This window comes from Rhinopithecus roxellana, chromosome 12, assembly GCF_007565055.1.
Source record: "Rhinopithecus roxellana isolate Shanxi Qingling chromosome 12, ASM756505v1, whole genome shotgun sequence".
Lineage (NCBI taxonomy): Eukaryota > Metazoa > Chordata > Mammalia > Primates > Cercopithecidae > Rhinopithecus > Rhinopithecus roxellana.
This window is the reverse complement of record NC_044560.1, coordinates 74,766,861-74,774,076: the sequence shown is the minus strand read 5'-3', so window position 1 is coordinate 74,774,076 and position 7,216 is coordinate 74,766,861.

The window sequence follows — 7,216 nt, the reverse complement described above, 5'->3', positions numbered from 1 at the left end:
CAAACTGGGTATTCACCCTATGCAATTTTGTTCTGTCAGCCTCCCCCAATCACAAGCGAAATAAAAGGTGATCTCCAGGAACTAGGGGAATTAACTTTAAAAAGCAAATGCAGGCTCTATGGATAGCTATGCAAACTGTCCATTACTTGGTACATAAAACCTGTTAAGTCTGACAGGCCCAGTACAACCCTTTAAACCTGGAGACTGTTTGGTTTAAAAAGTTGAATCCAACTTCTCTAGGACCCATATAGGATGGACCCTATACTGTAATCTAGTCCATTCCCACTGCTGTTAAAGTTCCAGGTGTTGTGCCTTGGATCCACCACAGTCAGCTAAAACTAGCAGCTCAAGACAAGTGGACCAGCCAGCAGGACCCAGATCATCCAACCTGGCTGATCCTGAGATGAGACCAAGCTGCTGCTAAAAACAACCACCCCGCACTGGTCATTTTGGAAGCTGACCAATCTATGCATGGCAGAAGCATAAGACAACAAACCCTACTCTAGTCACACAGAGGAATCTAACTAGTCTCCTCATGGCTGAAGCTTAAGAACTTCTCAAACAAGTAAATGTGGTTAAAAATCTTAAAAGTAGCAGTTTTCCTTGTAATACTGTTTTCCTATTGTTCTGTCGCTGTGCTCAATCTCCTCCCACAAATAAGGACCTCTTCTGTCCTTGCTGAATATAAATATGCTGTATATTGTTTTGCTGTTGTTATCCCCCTTAATCATGCTAGAAGAAGCACCTATAGAAGGGTGTCCCCACTGTACACGTACTACCTGGTCAGGGAATGGTATAACTAAAACTCTATTGTACTATACTTATTATAAGTGTACAGGGACTCGCTTAGGAACTTGTACTTTTAATCAGACCACCTACTCAATTTGTGGCCCAGAAAATAACAAACCTTATTTATTCTATGACCCTAAATTTTCACCTGGTGAATGGTTTCAGATTCGTGCAAGGTCAAAGGAAAATTTCCTCTTAAACCAAACCAAGGTCCCTCCTTTTTACCAAGGGCCTCTTTCGCTGTACTTGGATGCCTATCAGGCAGCATACCTAGACTCACCTGTCTGTGGTAACCTACCTATAAATACTATAGAAATAACTACAAATATGTCTGCATGCCAAGAGTAGCTCCTCCTTGTCCTCCTGGGATCCCAAAAAAGGATTCTTGGTATTGCATATCATGGCATCCTAGCACACAACAGAGGCCAATTATGCTTACCAAAATGCCAATAAAACCAGATTGCAAAATAAAACCCTGTAATCCTGTAAACTTCACCATTCTAAAGCCAGACTTGCCTGTGTGGACTACAGGTTACTCCATACATGTCTACATCAGTACATACCCAGCAACCTACCTATATGTTACCAAAAAAGAAACCTGGACCTGTCTGGCTCAGCACCAATTCCAAGTCTTTAAATCATTCTATAAGCATGTAAACTAGAAGTTGCCAGAGCCTCTACCTTTAGCCAAGAACCTGTTTGCTCAGCTGGCTTAAAACATTGCTGTCAGCCTAGGTGTTTCTTTATGTTAGTTTACGGAGGAACTAACATGGGAGACCAGTGGCCTTGAAAAGCAAAAAAGTTAATGCCAAGAGATCATTTTACTTTAATGACTATTCCCCCGAACCGATGCCTGTAAGTTCAAGTGTCTGGATCCTAAAAACTTCTATCGTTGGAAGATACTGTGTTGCTCGCTGGGGAAAGTCTTTTACAAATCCAGTTAGAGAATTAACCTGCTTAGAACAGCAATATTATAATGAAACGCTAAGAAAAACTTTGTGGCGGGGCAGAAATGACTCCAAATCACCTCATCCAAATCCGTTCTATTTCTGTTTTCTAAATCACACCTGCTATCAGCTTGAAGCTCCAAATACCTGGCAAGCACCCTCTGGTCTTGATTGGATCTGTGGGTAACGGGCCTACCAACAGTTACAAGTGAAATAGATAGAGGCTTGTATACTAGAGACAATTAAGCCATATTTCTTTTTACTCCCCCTGCAACAAGGAAAAACCTTAGGGTATCCTGTCTATGATGAAATTAAAAGAAGAAACAAAAGAAATATAAAGAGAGACACAAAAATAGGAGACTGGGGGCCAGGAACTGTGGCTCATGCTTGTAATCACAGCACTTTGGGAGGCCAAGGCAGGTGGATCACAAGGTCAGGAGATTGAGACCATGCTGGCTAACACGGTGAAACCCCGTCTCTACTAAAAATACAAAAAGGTTAACCAGGCATGATGATGGGCACCTGTGGTCCCAGCTACTAGGGAGGCTGAGGCAGAATGACGTGAACCTTGGAGGTGGAGCTTGCAGTGAGCCAAGATCGCAGTACTGCACTCCAATCTAGGTGACAAAGCGAGACTCTGTCTCAAAAAATAAATAAATAAATAAGAAAAAATAAGGAGATTGGAAGGACACAGATTTGCCACTGAAAGAGTAATTCAATAATGTGGGCCAGCCACCTGGGCACAAAATGGGTCATGGGGGTACTTCACCTCGATTTACATGCTTAACTGCATCATAAGGTTACAGGCAGTCCTTGAAATTATCACTAATGAAACAACAAATGCATTAGACTTATTGGCCCAGCAGGCCACAAAAAAAGAGAAAGGCCATTTATCAAAACAGACTGGCTTTAGACTATCTCCTAGCCCAGGAAGAAGGAATATGTGAAAAGTTTAATCTAACTAATTGCTGCTTAAAAATTGATAACAATGAGAAAGCTATTATAGAAATAACTGCAAGGATGAAAAAATTAGCCCATATTTCATTCTAGACCTGGAAAGGGTGGACTCCTGATTCCCTCTTTGGAGGCTGGTTTTCCTCCTTCAGTGGATTCAAAACCTTAAAGGGAGTAGTTCTAGCCATACTAGGAGGTTGTTTGATACTTCCTTGCCTTTTACCCTTCCTTATTAGGAGCATTCAATCACTATAGAGACAATTGTAGCTAGGCAAACTACCACTCACTTAACGGCTCTGCATAAATATCAGCCTGTTCCTAAAGAAGAAAACCTGCTCTCTCATAAGGAATCATGTAATAGTGATGCTTTCTATTAAAATTTTGTTTATAAAAAGCATTGAAGGGGAGAAACTGAGGCAGAAATTTAAAATAATAAGTACTGCATTCATTAACTCCAAGAAAAGTAAAAGCCAAAGCCCAGAATGTGGCAAGGCAAGGGTTAAAAAGAGAAGTTTTCCTCTGCCTAGCAAGCTCACTTCAAGGACAATTAGAAAATAACCTTGTTCAAGAAAGCAAAACCAAAGAAATAGGCTCCAGGCAGTCCCCACCAAAGCAAGGGTGAAGGACACAAATGTCTCTATTAGCCAGTTTTTGTTTTTTCTTTCAACGCAGCTCCAAGGCCACTAGCTATGCCAGGCCACAAGTTATGCCAAGTCATCAGTTATGCTATAAATTATGTGACCTGTCATGATATAATTAACTGCCTTTGTTTCACTTCTCCAAGTTTGCTCAGTCTTTGAGCTCAGTCTTTGCTTTGTAAGTTTGGCTGTGAATCCACTGAGCTGGTGCCTACCTTAAAATAAATATCCTCCTGTATTCACCCATACTGGTCTCTCTAGTCCTCTGCGTCCTGCAACACTTAGAACTGGGAGGTAGAGAATTATTATCAGTGAAGATAATTTAACTTCCTTTTTTTCTATTTAGATGCTTTTAATTTCTTAACTTTGTTGGATAGCTCTGACTAGGACTTCTAGAATTATGTTGAATTGGAGTGTTAGACTGGATATTCTTGTCTTAATTTATTCATAACAACATTGTGATTTGCTTATGAACTCAGATTGCTCATATTTCATGGAGGATTTTTGTTTCAATGTTTACCAAAAATATTGGCCTGTAGTTTCCTCTTTTTGTTGTGCCTTCACTATATTTTGGAATTAAGATAATGTTGATGTTATAAAATGAGTTAGGATGGAATCCCACCTTGATTTCTTGGAGTACATTCAGTAGTAGTACAAGCTCATCTTTGTATATGTGGTAAAATTTGGCTGTGATTTTGCATAATCCAGGGCTTTTACAGTTGGTAGATTTTTTATTACTAATTAATTTCATCATATGTTTTATACATTTTTGCCCTGTTCAAGTCTTCTGTTTCTTCCTGGTTAAATCTTGGAAAGTTTTGTGTATTCAGGAGTTTATTCATTTTCTCCAAATTTTCTAGTTTGCATGCATAGAGATGTTCATAGTCTCTGATTATTTTTTGTATATATGTAAAATTGTTGTGATTTCACATCTCTAACATCAAATTAGATGCAGAGTACAAAAGAATTGATGCACAATGGAAGTTTGACAAAATTTGACATTCCCTTATGATAATCCCTGAAAAAGTAGTTATAGATCAAATTATTGGTACCTCCGCCAATAAATGCCACATATTAGCAAAAAATACACAGCTAACAACATATGAAACAGGGATAAGTTGCAAGATTTTACTCTAAAAGCTAGTATAAGACAAGGATGCCCATTCATCCTTACTAAAGTCAGTCTTGCTAAACATAGTACAAATCCAAGAAAAAGGAATTAGGAAATAAAATCAAAAGCATTCAGATAGGACAAAGGAAGTTAATTATTCCTGTATAATTATCTTTTATCCCTACACATAATCTGAAGTATAGAAAAGCCTAAGTAAGACTGACTGGGACTGGGCACCGTGGCTCACGCCTATAATCCCACTACTTTGGGAGGTTGAGGCAGGCGGATCACCTGAGGTCAGGAGATCGAGACCAGTCTGGCCAACATGGTGAAACCCAGTCTCAACTAAAAATACAAAAAAAAAAAAAAAAAGGTAAAATATTATCCAGGCCTGGTGGCACAATACCTGTAATCCCAGCTAATCGTGAGGCTGAGGCAGGAAGACTGCTTGAACCTGAGAAGTAGAGGTTGCAGTGAGCCAAGATCATGCCACTGCACTCCAGCCTGAGTGACAAGAGTGAGACTCAATCTCAAATAAATAAATAAATAAGAAAAGCCTAAGATTTTACTTAAAAAATTATTGAACTTTCAAAATACAAAAGCAACAGTACAGTAGCATTTCTATGCATTAACTATTTCAAAATAAAAATTAAGAAACACTGTCATACACAATATAACTATAGTAATAAATTCAATACAAAGCAGAGTATACATTTGCTTGCAGCATTTTTGAGGCTTTTGGTTTTATACTAGTCACCTTGTTAAAATAATTTTTTCCCCAATACTTCTTCTGAAAATAAGTACAAACTTCTCACACACACTCACTTACTTTATAATTTCCTTACACCTAAAGTTTATCTTTTAGAGTAATGTATATTTAACCCAAACTAAAGTTTGTGTGTGTTTGCAGACAGACAGGACACATGTTCAAATATATATATGTATAAAATTTTAAGATATCTACTCAGGACTCAGAAATTTATGTATTTTATTTATACTTGCATATGATTTCTATTATAACCATAAAAATAACCTGGTAGTCAATTATAATTTAACTGTTCATTTTTTTTCTTTTTTTTTTTCTTGAAATGAAGTCTTGTAGTGTCGCCAGGGCTGGAGTGCAGTGGCATGATCTCAGATCACTGCAATCTCCACCTCCCAGGTTCCTGGCCATCTCGAACTCCTAAGCTGAGGTGATTCATTCGCCTGGGCCTCCCAAAAGTTCTGGAATTACAGGCGTGAGCCACTGCACCCAACCATAATTGCACATTTTAAAATAATTTTTATTATAACCATAAAAATAACCCAGTAGGCAATAACAATTATATATATTTTTAATTAATATATAATTTAATATAATTTAAATATATAATTAATTATAAATAATATATATATATATATAATTTTTTTTTTTTTTTTTTCTTGAGACAGAGCCTCACACTGTCACCTGGGCTGGAGTACACTGGTGTGATCTCGGCTCACTGCAACCTCCACCTTTCAGGTTCCAGTGATTCTCCTGCCTCAGCCTCCTAAGTAGCTGGGATTACAGGTGCCTGCCACCACGCCCAGCTAAGTGTTTGTATTTTTAGCAGAGACAGGGTTTCACTATGTTGGTCAGGCTGGTCTTGAACTCCTGACCTGGTGATCCATCCATCTCAGCCTCCCAAAGTGCTGGGATTACAGGCGTGAGCCACCACACCTGGCCATAATTGTACATTTTAAAATAAGTAAAAGTGTAGAATTGGGTTGTTTGTAATACAAAGGAATAAGTGCTAGAGGTGATAGATACCACATGTATCCCAGTGTGATTATTATATATTGTATTTGTGTATCAAAATATGCCATATATGGCATAAGTATATACACTAATGTACCCACAAAAATTAAGAAAAATAAATTTAAATGATTAAAATAAGAATAAAAATTTAACCTATTAAGAACAATATTCTTTAACATATTTGCAGTTTGAAGCCACTGGCAAAAGAGATGACTACAGATGTTAGTCCATTATGCTACCAAATAGTATACTACTACCATCTTTTACCTATGCCTTTTGGTAAGGTGGAAAAGGTTAACCTTTTTGGCATAACAACACTTCATTGAATGCACAATATTTACCATGTTAAAAATGTTGAAACAGTTACATTTACACATAATTTAAAATGTTTAAATGTACTGCATTCACAATTAGTACAACATATGAATATACTACTAGTTTTCTCATAATGCAAGAGTATTACTCTTAACACCTTACTCGTGCATCACTCAATAGTATAAGTTAACCACAAAGAACCTCTCCACTTAGATTTTCATCATACATCTTACATTTTAATACTCTTACTCATCCATAAAAAAGATAATAAATAATGCCCACCTAATGAAAAAGAATCTCTCATACCTCTGATGCAGCAACAAATGATGACATGTTTTCACAAGTCAATAAGAATGAAGAAACAGCAGAAAATAAAGAGCTGAGTTACATCATTTGCTTTTCAAAAAATCTGTAATTTTTTCAAGAATGTATGATCTGAATATAGTTATTACTCTGCAAATCTTTTACTCCTAACACTATATACAAATAATTTTTCTACCAACTTTAGTTTTAGATTATTTTATATACTCAGAACTCTGATTTAGAATATTCGAAGTGTCAGTTCCTCATATATTTCTACTATAAATTCTGGTATTTACATAGACTTAAATTTGGATTGAATTTTTTTATTTTTACTGCATCTTTGAAAATATATTTTAGTATAAACTCTGGTGTTTCCTAAGCT